This window comes from Pyrus communis, chromosome 9 (assembly GCF_041283825.1).
Source record: "Pyrus communis isolate YQ-2024b chromosome 9, ASM4128382v1, whole genome shotgun sequence".
NCBI classification, from domain to species: Eukaryota; Viridiplantae; Streptophyta; class Magnoliopsida; order Rosales; family Rosaceae; genus Pyrus; species Pyrus communis.
In genome coordinates, this window is record NC_142573.1 from 15,525,528 (window position 1) to 15,538,913 (window position 13,386).

Consider the following 13,386-nt stretch of genomic DNA (forward strand, 5'->3'; position numbering starts at 1 on the left):
TCCGACTTGTGTGCAGGAATTGGTTTATGAGCTATGGGTTTAGCCGTACAGGTCATGTTAGGTGACTCGAGCTGGCATATCATTTTATATTGATTCACATCACCTGGCTTACATATTTGTTACTGAGATACTTGGCATGGAATATACTTTGGTTTTCATTGCGCTCAAGCATGACTTTTATATACATATGTATTATTATTTTCTGGGAAATTATACGGGTTTTACAATGAAGGGTTATTATTTTTGGAAAGAGAAATGGTTTTAAAAAGCTTTGTTTTTGCCCACTCACGTTTTCTGTTTTGCGCCCCTCCAAGTTCTAATCAGCCGTTCATGTTGGTGGCTTACAAAGACTCTATGGCGATTCTGACAGACTTTAACTAATGTAGGAATTGCTCTCTTGTCTTATATAATTAATATTTAACCTGCTGGACTGCATTTAGGTTACCTGTGCTCTGAGTACTTATATTACTACTTTAAACATCTCTGCATCCTTTTATGGTTATCTTAGTGTAAATTAGTTAGTTTTGGTTTTTAATTACTCATATTTTCATATCGCTGTCACTTCCGTAATGCGCTCATGGCTACGTCACCCGCATGTGACGGCCATCATGCCTCGATTCCGGTCGGGGTGTGTCAGTTTGGTATCAGAGCTTAGGTTTGGTAGTCTTGCACATTTTATGGGTATTTTAATCATTTTGATGTCTTATGTCAGAACCATGCCACCTCGTAGAAAGCCACATGCTTCATCTGAATCTAATTTTCCTGATATTGCCCAACTTGGTGAAGCCATTGCTAGTGCCATTCAATCCTCACTTTGTCATCCCCGGAGGACTCATTTGGAAACTGTATATAACTTAAAGTTGAATAATTTTGTTGGCACTGAGGGACCCGAGGGAGCTGAGCGTTGGCTTAATCATGTCAAGAAAACTTATCAAGTGATGCAGCGATAAGGTAATTTCCCTAAGGATAGATGGGTTGAGACAACCACTTGGTTTTTGGGTGAAGATGTTGCATCCTAGTGGAGGCAAGAATCTTTTCAGTTGTTACTAGAAGAAGCCACAGATTAGGAGGTTTTTAAGCAACTATTTGAAGAGATTTGTACCCCCAAAGTATGTGGATCATAAGAAGCAAGAATTCTCACATCTAAAGCAAGGGAAAATGTCAGTTAATGAGTATTATTGAAACTTTACTGACTTGTCCCGATATTGTCCTAAGATTTCCGCAAATCCTGCGGAGATGGTTCACCACTTTAAGTGGGGTACTCAAAAGAAATGGCATTCTATGGTGACCACAACTCCCTGTTCTACATATCAGGAGTTTTATGAGGTTCTACTTCGGGTTGAGGATTCTAAGAACGCTCCAAATGATAGCAAGGAGGAAGAAGAAAAAGATAATAACCAAAAGAAAAATAATAATAAAGATAAAGGCCAGTCATCACAGGGACCTCGGAAAACGTTGACTTTTAAGAGGAGTGGCACTAGTTTTGGTTATTCTAGTAGAGGCTCAAGTTTCACTGCACCGCGGAAGGGCGACCGGTTTTCAAGAAGTTCCCGATTCTAGAGATAGAGATATTCGAGTAGCTCAGATGTACTTTGTCGTAGATGCAATAATTAGCATTTCGAGAAGTGTAGACGACGTAGAAGTAGATGTTTTACTTGTGGCCAGATGGGATATTGGGCTAATCAGTGCCCTCAGAGCCAGCAGAAGCCCTAGCCTGCCTTACCACCAGCAATTCCACTTCAGCAGGTTCCAAGGTCTAGTGGTTATACCCCGACGGGTTATGGTGGAGCATATCATTATTAGGGTGATATAGCTCCATATTCTAGAGGAAAGTATCAGTACCCACACAATCCATATCATCAAAGTGGTTACACTCAGTATCCAAGAGATTACATGCCATATCCGCCATATCCATGTGGTGGATCACAATGGTATCCTAGAGGACAGTCCCAAAATGTTGAGGTTGCTTCTAGCAGTGCTGGACCAACTATGCAACCTAACCAGCATGGTCAGGGACGAGCCATGCAAGGATGTGGAAACCAAGGTAACAGAGGTCGTGGAAGCCGACAGCAGGCGCAGGGTCGTGTCTATCATATCACTCTGCAAGATGCTCAGAACAACCCTGATCTGATTATGGGTATGTTGAATATTCTTGGCCATTTTGCTAGAGTATTAATTGATTATGGTGCCACACACTCTGTTATTTCTCATACGTTTGTTCAGACAATGCAACCCTACCCCACACATTTCGGTTATGAGTTAGAGTTTTTGATGCCTAGAGGCGAGACATGTCATGTTAGCTGGGTATATCAAGGATGTCCTATTTTGGTGGAGGACATCGTCATGCCAGCTAATCTTGTTCCATTAGATATCGTTGATTTCAATGTTATTATAGGCATGGATTGGTTACATTACAATCGTGCCAAGATGGATTGTTACGAGAAAATGGTCAATTTCCATCGACCGGACTTGCCTGTGGTTACCTTTGTGGGTGCACGTAGTGGATTAAAACACAACATCATTTTTACCATGAGGGCCAAGCGGATATTAAGAAAATGTTGTCAGGGTTATTTGGCTCACGTGTTATTGAACGAGGATACTCCTATCCGTGTAGAGGATGTACGAGTAGTTAGACATTTCCCTGATGTTTTCCCAGATGATTTACCTAGATTACCACCAGATAGAGAAGTAGAGTTCACTATTGATTTACTTTCAAGTACAGATCTTATTTCCTTAACTCCTAACCGAATGGCTCCTGCTGAGTTGAGGGAATTGAAAACCCAGTTGCAGGAATTGATTGATAAGGGTTTCATTTAGCCTAGTACTTCACCTTGGGGAGCTCCAATTATTTGTACGAAACAAGAACGGGACTTTGAGGCTGTGTATCGATTATCGACAGCTGAATCGGGTAACAATTAAAAACCGTTATCCATTGTTGCGTATAGATGATCTATTTGACCAGCTTCGAGGTGCCTGCGTGTTATCCAATATTGATTTGAGCTCTGGGTATTATCAATTAAAGATCAGAAGTGAAGATGTCCCTAAGACGGCTTTTAGGACTCGATATGGTCATTATGAGTTCCTCGTAATGCCATTCGAGTTAATGAATGCACCTGCAGCTTTTATGGACCTAATGAATTGAGTATTTAAGCTATACCTTGATAGGTTCGTTATTGTCTTTATTGATGATATTTTGGTGTATTCTAAGTCTAAGGCAGAACATATTCGACATCTCACCCTGGTTTTGAAGAAATTGAGAGAACACCAGTTATATGCTAAGTTTAGTAAATGCCAATTTTGGTTAGATCAAGTGGCATTTTTGGGGCATTTAATATCAACTCAGGTTATTCAGGTGGACCCATATAAAGTAACTGCAGTTGAAAATTGGGAGTAACCATGAACCGTCACTAAGGTACGGAGTTTTCTCGGCTTAGCAAGCTACTACCGACGATTTGTTAAAGATTTTTCAACCATAGCTTTACCACTGATGAGGTTAACTAGAAAAGATGTTAAATTCGAGTGGAATGATGATTGTGAGCGGAGTTTCCAGTAGCTAAAGTATTGTCTCAGTCACGTACCTATTTTGGCGTTTCCAGACGACAGTGGTAATTTTGAGATTTATAGTGATGCTTCCTTGAGTGGCTTAGATTGTGTGTTAATGCAGCATGGCAGGGTGATTGCTTGTGTTTCACGACAACTGAAGCCCCACAAGATGAATTACCTACCCCACACACGATCTTGAGCTAACCGCTATTATTTTTGCCTTGAAGATTTGGAGGCATTATTTATACAAGGAAAAGTGCAAGATTTTCACAGATCAAAAAATACCTTTTCACCCAAAAAATTTTTAACCTTCAACAGCAAAGGTGGATAGAATTGCTCAGTGACTATGATTACACGATTAAGTATCACCCTGGTCGTGCAAACTTGGTGGCAGATGCGCTTAGCAGGAAATCACATGGCCGACTTAATACTTTACATGCTTGTCGTGTCCCTCTTCTCACAGAATTGAGATCTATTAGAGTTGATTTGGGAGTGGTAGATCAAGAAGAAGCCCTACTTGTAAGTTTTCGAGTCAGACCAATCTTGATAGATCATGTGCTCGAGGCTCAAATGAATGATGAGGAATCTCAGAAGTTAATTCAGGCAGTTTCAGATGGGAAAAAGAAAGATATCATGATTCGGGAATCTGATGGCATGCTTATGTAGGGAAGTCGGATGTATATGCCGAATATTGCAAAACTAAAGAAAGATATTCTTGATGAGGTGCATATATCGGCCTATGTGATGCTTCTTGGGAGTACCAAGATGTATCACACTATTCGACATTTCTACTACTGGCCTAGCATAAAGAGAGAGATTGCTAAATATGTGAGTCGATGTGCAATTTGTCAGCAAGTCAAAGCTGAAATGAAGAAGCCTTTTGGATTAATGCAGCCACTTCCTGTTCCCTAGTGGAAATGGGAAAATATTACCATAGATTTCGTGTACAAGCTTCCTCGTACTTGAAATGGGTATGATGGCATTTGGATGATAATGGATCGACTTACTAAGTCAGCACACTTTATACCAGTTCGAGAGAACTATTCTTTAAGACGATTAGCTGAGCTATTTATACAGGGATTGTTAAATATCACAAGGTTCCGATTAGTATTATTTATGATCGGGATCCTAGGTTCACTTTTAAGTTTTGGGTAGCTTTCCAAGAAGCTCTTGGTTCGAGATTGCTTTATAGTATGACATACCATCCACAGACAGACAGGCAATCTGAGAGAACTATCCAGACACTAGAAGATATGTTAAGATCTTCAGTGCTGTAGTTTGGTAACGTTTGGCATAAGCGTTTGGATTTAATTGAGTTTGCCTACAATAACAGCTACCATTCTAGTATCGGTATGTCACATTTCGAGGCACTTTATGGTAAGACCTGTCGTACTTCACTATGTTGGTCAGAAGTTGGCGATAGGGTGTTAGTGGGCCCTGAGATTGTTGATGAGACTACCCAAAATATTTAGGTAATTAAAGCTAACCTGAAAGTGGCCCAGGATCGACGAAAGAGTCTTGCTGATAAGCATGCCACTAACAAAGTATATAAAGTTGGAGATTGGGTATTTCTAAAGCTATCCTCATGGAAATGCGTGGTAGGATTTGGTAAGAAAGGTAAATTAAGCCCTCGACACATTGGACCGTACCAGATCATCGAGCGAGTCGATGAAGTCGCCCCCAAACTTGAGTTACCTCTAAAACTATCAAGGGTGCACGATGTTTTTCATGTCTCTATGCTTCATTATTATGTCTCTAATCCGTCACACGTGATACCTCCTTAATCATTAGAAATTAATCCAGATTTGACATACGGCGAGGAACTGGTGACGATTTTAGATTGGAAGGATAAGGTTCTTAGGAACAAGACTGTGCGTATCGTGAAAGTTTATGGAGGAACCATTCAATGAAGGAAACCACTTAAGAGATGGAGGATCATATGTGAGATTTATATCCAAGCCTATTTTATGGATATTAATGTGTTCTTATGCTAGTGTACAAAAATTTCGGGGGCAAAAATTTCTTTAAAGGGGGTAGGTTGTGACTACCCATCCCAAATAAATACATATTTTATCCTCAGATGTGTGAAAATGATGATTATGCCCTTGTTGGCTAGGTGACGTGGATGTACGTATATAGTTTTAAATTATTTTGCCCGCTGACGTGATTGAATTGTACTCGACGTCACGAGAGCGTTCACGTGAGCTAGGATCGAATCAGAGTTATAACGAGAAAGTTATGAATATTTAGGTGCGTAAACGGGTAAATTTTGGACTAATTATATGGGCTTCTATTATTTTGGGACCAATCAGATCATATTATTTTCTTCTGTTGCCCAATCATATTGTTTTCGGCTTCTTGTATGAAATGCTTGAGACGAGCTTTCATCTCCCCAGGCCGAAGAAGGAGTTTAATTCATTTTTCAGATTCTGCAATGGTGGTTTCAAAATCGCGATGAACAACATTTTTCTCTTGAAGTAGTTCGGCCATAATGGTCGGGGTTGGTCAGTCATCGCCACTTCTCGCTATATCTTTTGGCTGCCACCTGGTAGTTGAATTGGCTTGTGTTTCCTATCATCAGGCCATGCAGCCTATCCGCTGACGGCGACGTTTTTGAGATTTCGATAACGACGTATACATACCAGTGGGAGAGTTGTAACTATACCAGCGTTGGTCGCATGGCTTAGGCGGCTTGAAGGTTTTTTGACTCACTGATGAACTCAAACTGCTAGAGTTACGTGAATAGTAGTTCTCATTATAAAACGGTGTGTCAAAGTCAAGACGCCGTCTAACTGAGGTTGGACCATTTGGTCGTACTTGAGGCCCGAGTCTCTCGAACACCTTCTGGCATTGGTCGGCACCGAGTTCCTTTGGAGGTGTTGCTTCGGCCGTGGACGGTCACCATGAAGTTGGAGCCTGAGGTGTTTTCTCTTTAGGTTCGGTTAGGACAACGCGTGTCTTACAATGGCCATACAAAACCATTGGTCTATCAGCTTCTTCGGAACTGGAACCTAACATAGATTCAACTATGGCTGGCACCAAAAACTCCATGGGCAGTTCATTGGAGAATAAATTAATCTTGAGTCACGGTTGGGAGTTCTGCTTAAGGACATGTTGTACTGGGACAAACTTGGCCTTCCCTTTCCCTTTGTTTTTAGGTAGATGAGTGTCCACCATGCCAATTGTCATCGAGGGAAAAGGATTAACGCCGACAGCCATTTATTTCTCATGAAATTTTAACTTGCCTTTATCAATCCAACTTTGAATCGCATCACGGAACACAACGCAATTGTTGGTGGTATGTTTGTTTGAATTATGGTACTTGCAATACGTTTTACCTTTCAACTCTTCGGCCTTAGGAATGTTATGTCCTGGTCGAAGTTTTATGATCTTTGCTAACAATTGGTCAAAAATTGCATCGGCCTTGGTGATATCAAAAGTGTAGACTTTCGATGTTTTAATTGTCTCTTCAGAGGCCAAGTGGGTTTTTGCAAACGTATGTTTTGTCTATTACTATCTGAGCCGCGTCCACACTGGTGTATTGGGAATCCTCGCTTTCGGCCAATGCGTAACTAACCATAGGATTCTTGTATATCGTTCCCCGGGATGAGGACTTTGAGATCTTGTCCTCTCGGAGTAAATAATCATATTGTTCAACGTGCTGAGCTAGTTTGTACATATCTCGGATATGTGCCCCTAGGAATTTCTTTTTGTATTCTACGTCCAGGATGTTTAGAACGATTCTGAAGAATTCAACTTCAGGGAGAGGTACTCCATACCAATTTCTGGCCGACTTGAACCTTGTTAAGTATTCCATTGGCGACTCGTCTGAGGCTTGAGCCATCCTAGCTAATGATGAAACTGAGATTTCCATCCCCGGTCAATAGAATTGTTCATGGAATGTTTCAACCAATTCCTCCCAACTCTGCACAGAGTTAGGTGAAAGGTTGATGTACCAAGCAAATGTTGAACCTGTAAGTGAGAAGTTGAATAGTCGTAGTTTATAGAAGTTGCTATTAACGTCTCCACATTGCGTAATGAACCGAGCTATATATTCTAGCGAAGATAAGGACGATTCTCTAGCGAAAAGGCTGAAATCTGGGATCTTGAAGCCTTAGGATATTCAAACTTCTCCACATAAGCCGGGTATGGATGGATGAACTTTGGGAACTTCGGCCCTTTTTTTAAGGCCGAATCGATCATCCTTTGGACCTTCGTCATATTGACGGATGTTGTTTCCAACCCCTGGTTGGGTCCATCTGATTTACTGCTTGATCCTCCTCTTTTTTCCAAGTCAATTAGTTGGAGTCAAGCGGATCATGTCTCGGCTTGCAATGGAACACTCTTAAATGGAAGTTGTCAAGGTTGGCCGACGTGTTCATCTTCGAAGGCTTTACTGACCAATAGTTCAAGTCATATTACTTTGTATTGCTTCGAGCAGATTGTTCATTTTTTGGCCAACCGACTGTTTAACCTACCGAGATTGTTCATCAAGTCGTCTTCGAAGAAACGACCTAGTCGGGGGATCAGAACCTTCCCCACCATCTTCGTCACAGTCTTCCACTATTCCTTCGATGAAAATGCCTGCAGTTTTATTGGGAATTTCTACGTTACGAGGCTGGCCGCCGAGACAAACTTCATTTTCTCAGTGTATCGTACTTGCAACCTTAGGTGGCACAGTAATAAAGGGATTTTGTACTTGCGAAAAATCTTGTCCAGGGCCCTGAACTAGTAGGTCGATCATTGACTTTTCCATGACTGTTTTCTTTTTAACTGCCCGTGTCTTAATGGTCATGAACTCTGAAGGTTTAGCACTGGGTCCCACTAGGCATGCCAAAATGTTGACCCTAAAAATTACAAAGCCTATGTGGTGCGCAGGCCGAGTAACTAATAAGCTAACTATGTCCTTCGGTTGATGCGGGGCGTGCCAACTCATCCGCCGAGCTTGGCCGAGGAGTACAATTTGTTGATGTTGCGTTGAGCGCGTTACTGACTTCTTGATCTTGCGATTGTGGCCGAGGAAGGAACAAGTCTCGACCTTTGGGTTCTCGAGCCTGAAGATGAGGCTGCTAGTTTTGCGAAGTTCACGATTCTTTGGCGCCGGGTTCGGTCACGGTGATTATATTCGTAAAAGTATATAAGTACGTCGAATCGACACCAGACTATATGGACACAAGTACTCAAAAGAGATGTATGTCTTGATGGTAAATGTGGTTCAGCCGTTAGAATGCCAAACTCTGAAACTCACTTGTGAATATCCAATCATAAAACCACTCGGCGTTCAATTTGCCGAATGTAGTAATTTGTAACACCTTACTTCACCGGGAAGGCTAATAAGATGACCTCTACCAATAAGGATTCTGAAACCCTTCTCAACCGAGACATGGATAGGTAACCAGTCGGCCTCGACGCAATGCTGTTTATCCAAACTTAAGGTGCTTCTTGGTCCGCTGATTCTACGGCAACAATGTTGTTTATCCAAACTGAAGGTGTTGGTTGGTTGCCTTCACAGTATTGTTTATCCAAACTGAAGATGTGCTGGCGGAAAAAGAAAATAAAAAATCTCAAGATGTTTGAGAGGTTTGCGCAGGGCAGTTGTGTGTTGAATTGGAGAGCTTGAATGATGCACTCTGCTCTCTATTTATAGCAACAAATCCTCCTTAAGATCAAGTTGAAACCACATTCGGATTAGGACTTCTTATTCTGATCCAATTTTATCTCAACCAATCCTACTCCTATTAGGACTTTGAACTCACCCCCCTTTTCAGGCCGTATTCATTGCTGCCCAAGAATCTATATTGCATTAGGACCCCTTATCGTACTGGGACTTTGACCCATCCGCTCATCCAAATTACTTCTTCTTGCAATAGGACTCGACCACCTTCACTGAATGGCTTAGGACCACCAGGCAGCCCATACTACATTTGGAAAAGCTTTGGGCCGAGCATAAACCTATGCTCAGTCTAATAATATTATTTTGGGTCCAAACAGGATGATAGAAGAACCGAATTGCATTGTAACTACAATCAAAGTTCAAAAGAGTATCATGGTTAGTTCATGTATACTTCTACTTAAGGGTGGGTTTGGTACAATTACCGTACCAAAACCTCCATATCAATTATCATACTAAACTTTCAATTTGGCAAAATATATTACCATTACCGTACCAAACTTTCAATATACCGAATTTTGGTACGTCAAATAGTTCAGCTGGCATGGTATAGTAATGATAATTGTCACTTTGTTTTGGGCCAAAATCTTCTTTTTTTCCCAACCCAATTCAAGGGCAAGACTTTCTTAAACCTTTGTCTCATATATTATAGCTTAAATTAATTTATTATTCATCATTTACAATTCACACACATAATAAATCAAATGATTCATGATGGAGATTAAGGTTACAATCCAAATAGAAGTTCCAACCAAATCAAATAGAAGTTTCTAATCCAAATAGAAGTTATAGTTTCAAAAGAAAAGAAAATTGAAAATGGATCTAATTCAAAAAATAAAAATATACTGTATATGACTTCTTAAAACATAAATTATGAGTTTTGTAAAATCAAATCAATGACCTAGATTTTATTTAAAGTGTGATCAAATCTTAGAACAGCGTACCAAATTTCGGAGGCCAAGCAAAAGCACTTCAAAGGCAAGCGAAAGGTGATAAGTAATATATAAATATATATTATATAATTACATATATAATTATATGATTTAATGAATTATATATTACATATATTATATTTTTCGGTACGGTAAGGTAATATTGTGGTAATGGTATCTAATATCAATATCGTACCATAGAATTTTGGTTCGGTACAATACCATGCCAAAACCGATTGGCATAAAATTAGTATGATATGGTTGGCAATTCAGTTAGCATAGTAATTTGGCAAAAAATTCACTACTACTTCTACTAACCGGGTAGCCATGACATGTTGTTAGGTGTCACTTATAGTGTATGGAATTAAATTAATTCATTAATTAATTTCACTGTTGGCTTTAATTAGAACCAAAGAGGCCACACACATGATAAGTTCGAGTAATGTTATACGGATGATAATTAGATATAATTAATTGTTAATTATATTAGATTAATTATTTGGGCTTATTGGATATGATTTTAATTAAATAGCTATTGGAGCTTATTTAATTAAAATTGGTCCAAGTCACAAACCCAAAGTGGGTAAGTGATAGGCCTAGGCAAATGGAACAAAGCCCATTCCGCCTAACCCAAGGGAGGTGCGGCATAGGGGTTCCGACAATGAGTCTATAAATACTGTTTGTGTTTCTCTCATACACACAAAGCAAAAGTTGTTCAGTTTTGTCCCTCAGAGAAAAGACAGAAAAATTCTAAGCCAAAACACCTTAATGCCGCATATTCTACATGGATCCAAGTTAGAATTAACGATAGCCATTAGTTATGGCCTAAAAACCCCATCCCTTTATGTATGGGCGGTTTTGTGAGAAAGGAAGGAGAGAGTCGTTGACTAATCTCCCTCTATAAGCTAACTCTTAGCTTCTCCTTCAATTAGGATCATATCTTAACAAGAGATGAGAGCAACTCTTCCTCTCTAACATCAAAAAGCCGGCCCTTAGAGAAAATATTAATAGTCTTCAATCTTTCTTCCAAGCTTCAAAATCCATCTCAAATCACTAAAGAGATCTATGGAGAAAGCCAAGAATAAGAGCTAGTCATTTGCTAGCATTTGTACGAGGCCAAACAATAAAGAAAATATAATACATATAATGTTTGGTTCTCAATAAAAGACAATGTATGACAACAAAATTTATTTTCACTCTGCAAGAAGTTTATAGCTCTAGTACTTAAGAGTATATGTTTTATGTCCTAGTTTTGTAGCTCCAAAAAAATACCAATTTTACTAAGAAAATATTATTGTTGCTCAATAGGCTCGTCAAGGTTTGAGCCATTATATGAAGAAGTGCAAAACACAATTAAGAACTCAATAGTGAAATAAGGTAGCAAGTGGTGGATAGGATATTCCTTTTCTACTCGGTGGGTTTAGTCCAAATGAAAAGTGTAGCTTAAATTGTTTTGGGCCAAGATGTTATTCACCCCATAAGTTTTGTTCTACACCAACATTCCAATCTTTCATTGTTGATTTTCAACTGCCTCCAAAAAGGAATGTCAATAATATATTATGCATAACTATGATCTTACGGTCTAGTAGTTTTTATTCACTTGTAAGTCATAGGTTTAAGTGAGACTCATTTGTAGGTAGTATTCCTTCTCTGCTCTCCCTAATTAAACTAGAATATTATTGCATTAAAAAAAAAGGAGCAAATAGTCCGTGATGTTTTCAAAAGGCCTTATTTTTGTCCCTTAAGTTCAAAATTGACTAGTGTCGTCCTCAAAATTTACCTAAACGCATCAGTGTCATTCATGTCGTCTAACTACATCAGAAGTTTTGTTAATTTGTTAATATCGTATAATTACTCAAACCACTACAGATGTTGCTGTGTGTGGTGGCCTATAAGGCCTCTGTATGGGTTTATCTACATTGTTGGCCTCCTATATGTGAACCTATAACAGTTTTGTGGAATTCAAGCATTAGATCTTAAAGTTGTAATTGACAAACCCCGACCCGGAATGTCCACTAAGACTTCGAATCGAGTTGTGCTGGCCGACACCTGAAAGGTGACGAAGCCATAAGGTATAATGATGTGGAAAATGTGAATAAATTTAAATATAAAAGTGCCTAAAGACAAGAGTGCACTGTGAGTGGGAATGAACCCATTTCACACACGACGTCAGAGCATAAGTAAAGTACAGTATTATGGTCAAGGATCATACCCTCAGAAATAGCCACTTATATTGAGATTCGCCAAGAATCCTTGTCGATACGAACTTTCAGTAGCTAAAATCTGGAGGGGCAAAAAACAAGGGTGAGTGGGCCTAAAAATAAAGTTTTAATAAAAACCTTTTGAAAACGTTATAACCCCTTGTTGTAAAACCCGTATAGTTTCCACAAAATAATACATACTTATGTAGAAATCATGCTCAAGAGTAGTGAAAACCAAGTATATGCCATGTCAAGTATCTCAGCAATGAAATAAGTAAGTCAGGTGAAATAAATCAACGTAAACTGATATGTCAGCCGAAGTCACCTAACGTGACCTGTACGGCTGAGCTTATAGCTCATCAACCTATTCCTACACACAAGTCGGAACCACCTAATGTGGTATGTACGACAGGCTGGGTGTAAAAAAGTACGCTCAAGTGCTACGATCACGTGAAGGTTGTGCAAAGTATCGCAAGTCACCTATGAGTCGGAACCACCTAATATGGTCTGTACGGCAGGTTGGCACCTGCCTTGGATCCAAGGTAAGCGTGTGGTGCGGGAGGTAAACGATCACGTGAAGACTAAGCCCTGGCCTCGAGCAAAGCACTAACACCGGGGTGCAGGATAATGAGCACTAAATGCATCCAAACATAACCATACACACTGCAATTACTATCATCAATATGCACTCACCTAAAGCTTACCTGGGCGTCCGTAGCATCATGCAATAATATGCATATCTGTACTAATGCATATACTAAAATGTAATGCAATTGACATGGCATTTAAAAACGTAAATCCATTTAAAACCATTTCTAGGAAAATGGAAAACATATATACGTATATATAGAACACGTAACTTACATAAAACACATTCCCAAGGACGTTGTATATGATTTGAGACTCATTGACCAAAAGTTAACCGTTAGTTAAAGATCGACGGTAGGGTCTACAACCCTACGTAACTCGATCTAGAAGATCCACACCTCAGATTTCTGATCCGTAACTTCCAAATATCCACATTATGCTTCTAAAACAT

General features: G+C 39.6%; 1 pseudogene; it reads left to right on the forward strand.

The window, feature by feature from the left end:
* The first annotated feature begins 716 nt into the window (after positions 1-716).
* On the forward strand, positions 717-2,817 carry LOC148694321 (uncharacterized; annotated as a pseudogene).
* The last annotated feature ends 10,569 nt before the right edge of the window (positions 2,818-13,386 follow it).